General features: G+C 43.4%; 1 long non-coding RNA gene across 1 annotated transcript; it reads right to left on the bottom strand.

Moving 5' to 3' along the window:
* Nucleotides 1-309: 309 nt before the first annotated feature.
* On the bottom strand, nucleotides 310-4,510 carry LOC141374381 (uncharacterized). Its single transcript, XR_012381208.1, has 3 exons — nucleotides 4,398-4,510; nucleotides 2,362-2,448; nucleotides 310-394 (listed from the first exon to the last, which is right to left on the bottom strand). It is a non-coding gene; the product is annotated as an uncharacterized lncRNA (long non-coding RNA).
* Nucleotides 4,511-13,980: the final 9,470 nt, after the last annotated feature.

Genomic DNA, 13,980 nt, shown 5'->3' with positions numbered 1-13,980 from the left:
CTAGCGCATACCATCGAAGGCAAAACAGACTCAAGGACTTAATGGGAGCGCGCAGGCAGGAAGCCTCCCCCACCTTGCCAACACCTACACCCATCCAGCCCTCCACAAGCTCCCTGGTGCGCACGGGCAGGATTTTGTTGTTGTTTATTTTGAAAAAATGAATTCAGCGCTTGGGATTCAGAGAACAAATGACAAATATGATAGCTGGTTAAAGAAGGTAAAATACATATTGATAAACAGACATACTTTATTAGTTTTTACAGATAGGAAACTAGGTGTCCTTCTGGTCTATAAAATCTATAAAATTATCCAGGTATAAGGAGTGAAATCAATTCAAAAGAACGTCCAGAATTGGTAATTTAGATGCATTTATGAGGAATCGCCGCTCCTTGCCCTGAAATGTGCATAAGGGAGAGTTGGGTAGGGGACTTGTCCTGCCCTGGGGAAAGAGTTGGACAAAAGGCAAAGCACCCCTTGTTCTCTGCCCAGGCCACCGCCAGGCAGTACCTTGTGCTTTCATGCCAGCCCCCTCTTCCACAATGTCTCTCCTGTGCATGGAACTTCATAAGTTAATATACTGGGGGCAATGGTTATACACAGTGGGATTTGTTCCAGGGAAGGAGAGCAGTAAGTTTTAACTTGTGGTCAATTGATTCAGGCTGTCTGGAGTGCCGTGTTGAAAATAAGTCTCAAGCAAGATTTGGTCTGGGGCAGAGAGTCATGAGCACCCACTCCACATAGCTGCATCCCTTCTCTCTCGGGCCTCAAGCTTCCTTGAGATTGTCCTGGCTGGCTGTCAATGGCAACCAGGCTTCTCTGTTTTGTTCTAGACACACCAGAATTGCAAGTGTATATAGACCACTCTCAGAGAGAGAGACAGAGGCAGAGAGGTTTCTTATAGGAATTGCCCTATGTGGTTATGGAAACTGAAAAGTTGGCCTGAGAATTGGGGGCCATTTGTGTAAATCTTGGTCTGAGTCCGAAGGCCCAAGAACCAGGAGTACCAGTGTCTGAGGGCAGAAGATGGGTGTCCCAGCTCAATGAGAGAGACAGAGCCTATTTGCCCTTCCTCCACCTTTTTGTTCCACGAGAGCCCTCAACAGATTGGGTTGATGCCCATTACTGAGGGCAATCTTCTTTACTCAATCTACCTAGTCAAATGCTAATGTCCTCTGGAGTCACACTTGGAGACATACCCAGAAGCCTGTCATCTGGGCATTCCTAAGCCTAGTCGAGTTGACATATAAAATTAACCATCACAGTGTGTGTTTGTGTATTGAGCACAATGGACTTCTGTCTTATTCATCATATAAATTAATTGTGTAAATGTGGAGGTCACAAAATCCTCAAATTGCAGATGATCTAGTAAAGTTCTAGACACCCCTCTCACCACCATTCACACACATTTAGCACCTTTACTACTCACCATTCTGAGGTTAAGAGAGGAGGCACGGGGAGGTCACCTGACTTGCCTGGGGCCACCAAGCTAATTAGTAAAAGGGCCAGACTAGAACCATTTCTCTCCACTCCTCTGTTTTAGGATGTGGCTTGTATGACCTTGTCACTTCTCAAATGGGACAGACTACAAAGATCAGAACCTGGGACTAAGCATACCTACCAGAATGGGACAGAGACCTGGAGAACACACTGAGAGAGCTTTGCTAAGAGCAGGTACAGTCTAGTAAACAATGAGGTCTCTGAAGTTTGTGGTTACAGAAAGAGGTGGTATAAACAACAGCTGCTGGAGCCCAAGGACAAGCTGGGAGCATGTGATGGTGGGAGATCTTGCAGGCAGGTGGTGTTCGGTGCCCTGGTGGCAGGGAGCAGGTCCCAGGTACTGGGCCATTTTCAGGAACAGGTGTTCTGTCTCTGGGAGGGCTTCTGGCACTAGAAACTCAGAAACTCAGTCCCACAGGTACGGAAGTGGTTGACAAGAGACAAACATGGATATTCAAGCTTAAGAAATAGGGCAAGAACCCAAAGATCAGGTGAAAGATGGGGTTCATTTTGGGGAGTAAAGCAAGAGCATACAAGGCAGCAGCCAGAAAAGGATATCAGTGTGGGGCTAAACCCACTGGGATGTGGATAGGACTGGCCCCGGAGGCCAGACTGAAGTTGAGCCTGCAGATTTGGGATGTTTAAAGAGGATGGTACAGGGACAAAGGTGAGGGCTGCTGACCAGGCAGAATGTTGCCCTGACTTTGAGCCCAGTGCTCTTTTCTATTAAATATTTATCTGTTAGCAATTCTGCAGAGCTGGAGATTTTTCACCCTTGTACCTAAAAACCACAAATGAAAGAAAGGGTAAAGAGATGAGCTTCAGACTTGCTCCTACTAGTTTGGGAAAAGCAGTCGTATTTACCCAGATGTGGTGATAGCATATTGGATAGCTCAAGCAAAGGAAGGTCATCGCCCTCACATAGATTATTGCATGGCCGAGCTTCAAGTTCTGCAAGAATCATAGGAAAATGGGCACGTTAAAAATGTAGCACGTCCTCCTTTTAAAAAGTCCAGCAGGGCATAAAATGTGGGGATTTAATCAGATGATTGTCATGTATGCTCATTGTGCAGGAAGAGGGTCATTGAGACCCGTATCTGAGGCAGGATAGAGGACGGGGAAGAAAACCGGTTTTGGGATCAGAAGACCTGGGTTCTGAACATGACTGTGCCCTTGTAATTGCTCCAAGCAATGTCCTCATCTATGACCTGGCGCCAAAACCCCAGAAAGGGACAAGGAGTAAATGGAATCATGCCTTTACAAGTGCACTGAAGGAAGCTGCAGAGAATTGTTCCCCTATAATTTAAGCCCACAATCCCCTCCTTCTTTCTCAGCTCTTCAGACAGTCCTGACTGAGTTGAGGAGAGAGTACCCCACTTGATTTGGCCTGTGTGCACTGGGCCCTGTGACTAATTTTGCTGCTCCAGGATCACCTCACCTATGTCCAACCACACTTGCTCTCTCAGAGCACTAGAGAAAGGCTAAAATTCCTCTCACTCTCTCTGCACCTAAAATTATTGGGATCAAGTCATATCAAACTAGGAGTGAAGGAAGTTGTTGAGATCCAAGAGGAGAGAATGAGGTTCACATGGAATCCCCATAACTCCTTTGTGATTCCCCCATATCGACTCTCTCTTATCTTGAGTTCTCCCAGGGACACAGCAACTGTCCACCCTTGTGGGGCAGGTTGCTCAAGCTGGACTCACCTTGGAGGGTTGTCAGGACATTGCCCTCTGGAACTGGCCACAGCCAGCAGGTAAGGAACTCACCGTATTAGCACTGGGATGGTCCAGCACAGGAATCAGAGAAGGTCCCGGTGGGCCCTTCAAAGATGGGATTTATTTCCTAGGCAGTTCTATCTACCTGGCACTGTGCTATCTGCTTTACATATATATTTATTCTCACAAAAACCTTGAAGGAAGCGTATGTTATTACAGAAGTGAGTAAGGAGGATGGTAGAAGCTAAGTGGCTTGGCTAATATTGCCCGCTAGCAGGTAGCAGAGCAGAATTCAAGCCCAGGTCATCCTGACAGCAAAGCCCATGCTGTTTATATGACACCACGCAGCCTCCTCCTCAGAGAAGTGCTAATGAACTTGGCTCGGGGGAGGGGGGGGTAGGGCTATGTGCTAGAGCAGAAGAATCAAGGCCCATTAGATGAAAGCCAGAGTCCAATACTGACAACTTAGACCCTCCCTTCCCTCTTCACCTTCCTCTCCTCCTTGTTCCTTTACCAATCTGGGAGACCCCTAGGTTGGGGGAGCCTGGGCTAGGTCTGGAGGTGCATCTGGAGAGTGAGGCTCTGTAGACCAAACAAATGAATGAGGGTTGTGAATACATTCCCACAAGGAGTCGCTTAATGTGCACCAAGGACTCAATGCAGACAGCTTGAATCTTCATTAGGGAGCAGGATAGTCACCCCACATTGTTAAATGACAATCAGGGCTGTGTGTGACCGGGGGTCAGAAGGAGGGCTCCAGGCAGCAGGGGCTCAGTCTGTGGTTGAGATCAGAGGAGGCAGTGCGGACGGAGGGAAAGGCTCCCACAAGGCGCAGGGACCCCATCCAACTTCATCCTATGTACTGTCTGGCTCAGAGTAAATGTTCGTACTGAAGGGTGGTTTGAATTCAGATAGGAAGAAGTGAGTTGAGATGACTCTCCGGGAAAGAGGAAAAATACCACAGAACTCTTAAAGGCAGGACTAAGCAGGAGGAAGGGAGGAGAACACTGCGGTTCATTTGGAGAAAGGAGCAGGGATACCTTGGTAGCTGTGCCATACTGACATACACCAGACTGTGGGCACCTAAGAAGTGTGTTCTGTCCCTACAGGTCCGTCCTACAAGCAAGCACTCTGGCATCTCCACTCGGGTGTCTAGTAAGCCGCTCGAACTGAACTTGTTACCTTGTAGTGGACAGGAAGTCCATCCTTCCATTTTCCCAGCCTCCCCAGTCTTGGAGCCATTCTTGACCCCTCCCTTTCTCTCACCAGCTACACCCAACACAGTAGGAAAGAAAACTGGCTCTACCTCCACACTCAGTCTAGATTCTAGAACGCACGCCCTTTTACCACTCATCTTCCATTGTTCTGTGGCATTCTCAGAGGTCTAGACATCCGTGGAAGGCAAGAGGGGAGAACATGTGATTCATTGGTGACCGTGAAAGTGTTTTCAAAATAACTATTCATTCTCAGAGCCCAATGAAAAACTTTGTATGTTCCCCTTAGCCGGCTTTTCCTCAGCATTTATTTCTAGCCTGGGCTGATGTCATTGATAAAATGAATGGAGAGATGAGTCAGGGGTTGAGTAGGGTGACAGGCCCTCAGTGGTAACTCCTAAATTAAGCTAGCTGTAGCCTCTTAAGTGCAATGTAAAAGCAGAAATGGAGGGAAAAAATATCACAGAAAGGAAGAGGCCCAGAGGAAGATAATTTTTGGTCTGTCTTAGAGAACAGATTTGTGCCGAGGGGCCCAAAATAATACATAATTTGCAGACTTCTTGTCAACCATGCTACTTTTGTCCCAGCAGAATTGCATGTCAGTTGTGTAAACTGCTATAAATAATGATCGGTTTTGCAAAAATTATATCCAGACAAAAAAGCTGGTGTCCTGTGGGAGCTATGTCTCAGAAATATCCAGATTTGGAAACAAGATGAACAACCTCCAAAACCTGCACCACAGCCTGCAATCACTTAAGTGTTTCAACAGCACAAATGCAGGCACCCCCCCCACCCCTCAGTGTGTGTGGCAGGGGGGCCACATAAGTCGGGACAAGTCACAGCTGTGTTTAAGCTGGAAATGGCCGTCTTATGGAAGTGATCTATGCCACCTCCCACTCAACTCAAGCAATTAGAATATGACCAAATGAAAGGACTTTTTAACCAATTCATTCAACATATACTATGAGAACGTACCACTTCTCGGGGGCTAGATCCTAGGGATACAAGGCAGACACCATTCCTGCTTTACAAAACTTACAGGTTCAGATAAAATACCTGGAAAGTATGGTAAGAACTGTGAAGGAAACAGAAAACAACAAGAGCATTGAACTGACAGAGAGAGAGAGAGTAGGGAAAGCCCCTTTGAAAAGGGGAAAATGAGCTCTAACAGATGAGGAGGAGCTGGTTACATGAAGACTAAGAGCAAGGCCATTCCAAACAGAGGGAACAGCATGTGCAAAGGTCCTGAGAGGAGAAAATGACATGCCTGCTATTGAAGTAGAGGGAAATACAGAGATACAAATCTGCAAGTCAGACAGAGAATTATGGATCCATGGACAGCAATTTGCCAGATGCCATTATTTTATATTTTCTAACGTTTAGACAGTCTTATTACCGTCTCTAAAGTCTCACAGCAAGCCAGTGTGAGAACTAGAACCCAGAACTCTGGACAATTCTATTACCAAACCCTCTTGGCAACCAAAGAGAACAATTTGAGTTTGCTCATTTTTGTTCTTCCAAGATATTAATAGCTCTATGTGTCATCCAACAAACATTTTGCAGGTTTGGAAGAGAGAGAAGAAGTCATCTTATGTTATTGCCTTCATTCATTCATTCTTTCACTTGCTTATTCAGCTGGTCAGGGATCTCCTTAGGGAAGCTCATGAGCCCACAGCTTTGCTATTTTGCTGGTCACTGTACTTTGTTATGCTGTTCTTTTTTTCCTGTGTGCTATCTGTAGCCTCCTCTAGACCCAGAGCTCCATGAAGAGGTCAGAATCTATCCTGCCTCAGCACTTAGCCCAGCACATAGAAGGTGCTCAGTTAAAATTGGTGGAAAGCTGAATGGATGGCTGAATAAATAAGGTTGGCTATCCCCCGCTCTTAATTGGGAAATTCACCTGTGAGAACATAGTTGTACTCATGCATACCCTGGTCTTGTCTTCAAACACCACCAATAGGGAGTTGATATATCATTAAATGCTTATCCACCATAAAGACCATTAAAATCCAGTAGTCAACTTTACATTATTGTGCTATTCACAAATATTTTCTTAATCTTATTCCTCATTGTTTCCAATAGGTAATATATAGGCATGCTTCCAAAGTTAAAGCAAAGTTACAAGGGGTACTTTGTGAAGTCTTACACCTACCCGTCCCCAGTCACTCTGTTCCCCATGCCCATTCCCCCCTCCCCACTAGGTAGGTAGGGTGGGGTAGGGTAAGCCTACAGACTGGTTTGTCTAGGACAGTCCCAAGTTGTACCTACTGTCCTGGTATAAATATTAATGGTGATCCCTTTCCCTCTTCCTTATTTCCTTAGACAAAAAATAATACGGTTACCCTATCTATAATAACAACTTTCACTACTTCTTTCAAACCTTTCTTTATGCAGAAACAAGTAAATAAGAATATATATTCCTATTTCCCCCCTCTTTTTATGTTCTTTTCAGCATGTTGTTTTTCTCCTTAACGACTTGGAGACTTCCCTGTAATAGGATATAGAGGTGGTCCACTTCCTTCTTCCTTCCTTCCTTCCTTCCTTCCTTCCTTCCTTCCTTCCTTCCTTCCTTCCCTCCCTCCTTTCCTCTCCCTCTCTCTTTCTTACTTTTTTATTCAGCAGCTGCATGGCCTCCATTGTTTGGACGACTATGACTTATTTAACCACTCTGCTACTGATGGGCAACTGGGTTATTCCAGTTGTTTGCTATTATAATAAATGCAGCAAGACTGTATCATTTAAATGTGTGAAGTTGTGTCTAGAGGATTACTGAGTCAAATGGCACATGCACCAGTAATTTTGATAGATATGCTAAATTTCCCTCCACTGGGGTTGTGGCATTCTGCAATCCTAAAACAAGGTATGAGAGATCCTGTTTTCCTATAACCCTGCTCTTAGATAATTCACAGATTACACAACTTGATCCAAAATTAGCAATTGTGTTCTAGAGGGGAATACTGTTGATTTATCTCTTCCCCAGAACATGACCTGGCTCCCTAGAACTGCCAAAGAAATATTAGCATATTATTTTCTTCTAATAAATGATAAGTTTTAAAAATTCTTTCAATCAAATACCTTCAAGAATACTAAAGAACTTTCAGTGTTTTCCAATTTTTTTCAATAATTAATAGTTTTTCTACTAAATCTCCTGGTAAAATGGTTGCTAGCCAGTGGTGCTTCTTCAGTCTGATACACAAAGATTTTTAAGAACTACGGAAGGCTCTTCTGTCAATAAATATGTTGAGGTGAGAGTAATGAGGTATGTAATATTTAGGAAATACTTACCTATCATCACACTTTTTAGATCTCTTTGGGCTACTGAGATAAACTGAGTTAATTGCCCACATCCTACTGTTAGAGTGGCCTTGCTAGAATAAAGGAAATTAGCCCAACTAGAAGCTAGAAATCAGACCATGTTCCGTAACTCATGAGTGAGGGGTTTCTCAAACTGTGGTCCTTGGGCCACCTACTTTGAATCAGCTGAAGCACTTGTTAGAGTGTAGAGTCCTGAACTCCCTTCATATCCACTGAGTTTCTCTGTACCCATCTTTTCACATGTCACCATTCTGATCATTATCACTGTTGTCCGTAGTTATTGTCCAAAAGCCATGTGTAGGACACCGGATCAACACTCTATAAGAAACTCCTAGCTCCTCACACCCTGAGTTTTAGAGAGGATTTCTTTTTTCCTTTCTTTTCTATTTTTACTATCTCATGATTTTTAAAAAGTATTTTATTATGAAAGTTTTCAAACATAGGTGAAAGTAGAGAGAATAGTATAATGACCTCCATGTGTCCATGATCAGCTTGAACAATGACCAACTCATAGCCAACTTGGTTTCATCTATGTCCCTACAAAGGTCTCCCCATCCTTGGAAATCCCAGACAGCCTATATTTCATCTGTGAAATCATTTTAGCATGTATGGAGAATGCTTCCCACTCCCATAGAGGAGCAGCCGATCAGAGAGGGGCTTGAGGGGTGCCCAGTGTGGGCGGAGGGAGAGCATCTCAGAAGGAGGACGGCCCAGCTAGATGTCCAGTGTATCTCCTCTGGGCTGGCTATTAATCTCCAAGGAATTTGTACTAGGCACATTCTGAGGTCCCTCCTGACTCTAAGATGCAGGTTTTGTCCAGTGTCCCGAGGGGCTGTCCCTGCTGGGTTGTTGGAGGGCCAGACGGGAGGGCATTCACTGAGGCCAGTGCTGGGGAGGAGAAGACATCAGATGGGGACACCATTGAACACTGGTGGCTGAAGCACATTTTTGTTATAAGTGAAGTGCTTCCTTATGGTTTGAGCATCACCAGACTTTTTCCACCCTTCAGTTTGAAACCCTTCTGTTTCTCAATTTCATCAGCATTTTGCCTGCACTCCCGTGCCCCGTACAAGCAATTCATTCCAAAAAGCCTTGACTTCTCTGCAATAATCAATACCTGCTTGAATTGGAAGTAGGTCTTTTTCTCCCTTTTTAAAGAAAAGGTGACCATATGCAATGTCTGTTTTTATTTCTGTTTTTATAGAGAAAACCCAAGCACTTCATGGACTGTGTGATAAAATGTCACTTTATGATTTTGTAGCCATGGCAGGCTATCGTTTGTAAACCTCTAAAACCTCAAAAGCCTTCAGCCCATTTTGCAACTGACCCAAGCAAGCCTGGGTCCCTAACGGTGGGGCAGCCAAAGCTCTCACCACTTGACATCAGTAACAGAGGCAGCGGGACTAAACCACCAACCCAAACTGCAGACACTGCACAAGAAACCTTTTAATCATCTTAGAGTTACGAAGTTTCCTACTAAATTGTTAGAGGGGATGCGTGAAGAGTAGGCTCTTGATTGATCTTTGGCCCAGAAAGCAAAGGGCTTCTTGCTGTTGGAACTGCTTTTCATGAAGTTGTGAAGCTGGCAATTTCACATTCTCATTTCTCTGGTTTCTGCAGGGTTTTTTTTTTTTTTTTTTTTTTCCTCTTTTTTCCTCTCCAATCCTTCCGGGACAGCAAAGGTCTTTCATCATTAGGCGAACTCTGTTTAAAAGAGATATATATTTCCTCAGCCTTAAGATACTATTCTGCTGTCTTGTGAAAGACCATTGTTTCAGCGTAAGAAGCAAAGGGTTGGGACACAGGCTCAGATTTCTCAGTCGACCCGTATCTTGCTGTGTGACCACTCAGATGTCTGGGTCCAAAGATACTTGTGAAAGCCTGTTGGATAAAATCTGCCACCATACAAGTCACCCTGGGGAAAAGAAGCAGCACTAGGTTGCACTTTTCTTGTTGCATCTTTAACAGCTTGATAAATTGGACTTGAATAAAAATGTAAAAAAAAAGTAAGCAAAGAAATGTAAATTTTAACCACCATAAGTTACCTTTTTCACCCAAATAATTGACAAAGATTTCAAAGAATGATAATGCCTAAGTTAGCAATGGTGTAGGAAAAGGGGTCACTGATGGTGGGAGTATATGTTGGTACGACATTTCTGAAGAGCACTTTGGCAATACATGTCAAAAATCCATTAAAAGCATATTGTGTAATCTGCCAAACTCTCTTCTAAGAATTTATCTCAAGAAATAACCAGACTGCAGTTCAAAACTGGGTGCAACATTTATGATAGGAAAAAATTCAATGTCCAAGAACGTAGATTGGGTTAACTGAGTTATAAATTTATAAAATGGAAATCTCTGAAGTCATAGAAAAACTATATGGTAGAGCTGTATTTATTGGCATGGAAATATTTCACAATACCTTTTTTTTTCTTGTGCATGTATTTCTTGTCTCTTTCCTCTTCTTTGCAGCGATGGGTGCTCCCATCAGCTAGGGCTAACAGTCAGGTACTCTACTCCACTGTGATCTAAATAGACACCGGAATTCCAAGAAGATGTGAGCATTGTTACAGTCCAAGGAAACCTACTGGTTCCTTTAATGAAATCACACTCAGAGGTCATCATGGAGGTCAAATCTGTAGGTGCAGGATGACTCCAAGCTGGTCTCTCCAGTCCCTACCTTTCCCCTGAGTTCCAGAACCAACACCTGCCTATTTGAAAACCCCCCTTGGATATCTAAGGCACTTCTCAGATCTCTTTGGGGGCAGTGGCCCCGGGTCCTCCATTACGCTCCGCCCGACCAGCCCTGCTGTCACCGGGGCTGACCTCTGCTGATGCCCTGTCTCCGCACGAGAAGGGGAAGGAGGAATAATCCACCTTCCTCGGCTGTTCAAGTTGCCAAGTTGCTTATTGACTCAGTTACTTCTGCTCCCTCTTCCCTTGACCCTGAGCCTGAAGTTCTGCCAGAAGTTCTCCTTGACACCATAGCTACCTTTTCCTACCTGTGTTTTGGATTAGGGTTTCCGCCATTAATAGGATCCCATCTACTTTTTATCATTTGTGAATTTTCTCAATGAAGCTTTCTGGTTGTGCTTCTTATTTTTTTTCTCTCTCTTTTTAATTCATTTTTTAAAATGTTTTAAGGTCTTTTTTTTTCTGGACCTTTTGGGTAGAAACATGCATTCAGTTTTCTATCTCGATTCAATATCTATTCTCTCTTACAGATTCAGTGTTTTACTGAATATAAGCCAATTTAATAACTCAGTTATTTTTCTTAATTATCATTGTGTGCTCTGGGACTATAATACCTTCAGGGGCTGTTGGGATGCATAGCACTACTTTACTCAGTCACTAAGTGATCCCCACACGATTGCTGAAGAAGTAGAAAGCAATCAGAAGTCTCAGGGTTATTGTTTCTTTTAGCTATGTAGTGTCACTTCTCACTTCTTCAATTTGTCTTGCTATTATAATTGGTAGTCTTATGTTTTATACAGTTGCTTTTCCTTTAGACAAAAAAAAAAAAAAGAAGAAGCATGTGTGTTATAGAAACTTTTGCTTCTTAACCCTCCCTTAAAGGGAGACGATTGTTTCTCTTTTTGTAATTACATTATATAAGAAAAAGTTTCTCAGATTACTTCTTTTTAAATATGTGATGTTTTACTGTAATTGTACTTTTTTAAAAACCTTGGAACAAAATAAATTTGGTTTGCTTAACCTGGACCCAGCATTTGAAGAGTGCATTACATAACTTAGTTCTCAAATTGTTCTATTATCTTCAGGATATTGGAGAGAATAAAAACTTACAGCAGGGCTATGTTAATATCCTCTACTCTTAAAACATAGTATCTTCCTCTACCTCATTAGCTAGGCAAGAGGGTTGTCATGATTACTTTTATGTATTAACTTGGCTGGGCCATGACGTCCAGATATTTGGTCAAACATTAATTTGGATGTTTCTTTTCCTTTTTTTAATTTATTATTTATTTGTCAGAGAGAGAGCACAAGCAGGGGGAGCGGTCGGCAGAGGGAGAAGCAGGCTCAGTCCCAGGGCCCCGAGATCATGACCTGAGCCAAAGGCAGACGCTTAACGAACTGAGCCACCCAGGCGTCCCTATCTGGATGTTTCTATGAAGGTGTTTCTGGACGAGATTTACATCTGAATCAGTGGACTTTGAGTAAAGCAGATTGACTTCCATAAGGTGGGTGGACCTCATACGACCAGTTGAAGGTCTTACTAGAATTACGACTGATCTCCCCAGAGCAAGGAGTTCTGCCAGCCGACAATCTCTGGACTTGAATTGCAGCATCATCTCTTCCTGCGTCTCAAGACTGCGACCCCATCCTGCAGATTTTGGACTTCCCAGCCTCCATAATTACATGCTCTGATTCCTTAAAATAAATCTCTTTATATATATATAAATATAAACATAATATTAAGTAACAATATATAAAACATAAATTTGTAGAAATATGAATATATTACATAGATCATATATTAAATATATTTTATGTATATGTACTTAACTCTAAATCGGCTTGGAGTCCTTGCGTATTTTCACACGGAGGGGTAGATGTTACAGAAATCAGAGTAAAAACTACACATATCCATGTATCTGCTTTGAGAAATAGAGATCAAAGACCATTTTGTGGGGACACCTGGGTGGCTTAGTCAGTTAAGTGTCTGCCTTTGGCTCTGGTCGTGATCCTGTGATCCCGGGGTCCTGGGATTGAGCCCCACATCAGCGGGCTCCCTGCTTGATGGGGAGTCTGCTTCTCCCTCTCCCTCTGCTCCTCCCCTCTGCTCATGCTCTCTCTTTCAAATAAATAAATAAATAAATAAATAAATAAATAAATAAATGACTAAATAAAATCTTTAAAAGAAAAAAAGAGACCCTCTTGTGGATCTACTTGCTCGTTACTGCCTTTGTAGACACCCCTGGACTATGAACTCTATTTGTCTACTACCAACCATGATGGCAGCCTTGCTTCTAGTCCCCTGGGCATTTCCTGAACACTGGATCTGGTTCAACTACCGGAAGCACTACGTGCAGCTATGACTTCATACCTTTGCTACATTCCTAGAGTTTGCACTTGACACAGTCTCCCAGTCTTCCTGGACTTCTAGTTCCTGGATTGTACCTTCATGTCCAGGTAAGTAATGTTCGCTCATTTCCTCATTAACCAGACCCCTGCTCTCAGCCTCCAGGTGTTCTCTGCTTTCCACCATAATGAGTGCCATGGGTCTCATGCTGGTTTTCCCTGATGTTCACAACAACCTGACAAACCGGTAAGTGTCTTTTGTTTTCATTTCTAATGTAGTTCATATGTTTTTACATTCTAGTCTATAATGTGAAGTTGGCCTCGATAGGAAGGACAAAACTTTACAAATAGGAAGACTATTTTTAAAACATGCAATGCTCAGTATGTCATCACAAGCACATGGGAACCTTGGGGAGGGTAATTGAGACCTGATGATTCTAATACAATAAATAGTCAAATAAAATAACTGGGCAGTACTTAAGCTGTTAATAATACAGAACTAGATCTGCAGTTCTACCTGAATCAGTCAGGGTGAGGTCAGGACATACGCACCACAGCAGTTGGTCTAACAGACAGAATTTAATGTGAAGTGTTATTAACTAGGTAACTAGAGTAGGTTTCTATTACCGCGATTCACAAATTACCTCCCACGGAGTGGCTTGAGACAACACAGATTTGGTACTTTACAATTCTGGAAGTCAGAAGCCCAAAATCATTTTCACTGGGCTAAGATCAAGGTGTCAGCAGAATTGTGGTCCTTTTGGAGGCTCCAGCGAATCTGTGCTGACTCCTTGCCTATTCCTGCTCCCGGAGGCCACCTGCATTTCTTGTCTCAGTGGCCCTCCCATCACTGCAACCTCCACTTCCATTGTCACACCCACTTTTCTGACTTGGAGCCTCTACCTCCCTCTCGTGAGGACCCTTGTGACGACACTGGGCCCATGCAGATAATCCCGGATAACCTTCCCATCTCAAGATCTTGAACTGCTAAATTCCTTTGGCCGTGTGAGGTAACATATTCACAGGTTTTGGGGGTTAGGCTGTGGATGTCTTTGGGCGGGACTGTTACTCCGCCCATCAAAGTAACCCGCAAGGCAAAAATGGAACACTAAGGTGTCACATTTTATAGACTGAATTAGCGACTACAGGAAGCAGAGGGCCCCTCGAGGCTTCCAACAAAGGGAAGCTGTTGGCAT

This window comes from Callorhinus ursinus, unplaced genomic scaffold, assembly GCF_003265705.2.
Source record: "Callorhinus ursinus isolate GAN/ISIS: 27379988/994484 unplaced genomic scaffold, GSC_fseal_2.0 scaffold17, whole genome shotgun sequence".
NCBI lineage: Eukaryota > Metazoa > Chordata > Mammalia > Carnivora > Otariidae > Callorhinus > Callorhinus ursinus.
The sequence above is the reverse complement of the archived record's forward strand: the minus strand, read 5'-3'. Positions and strand labels throughout refer to the sequence as shown.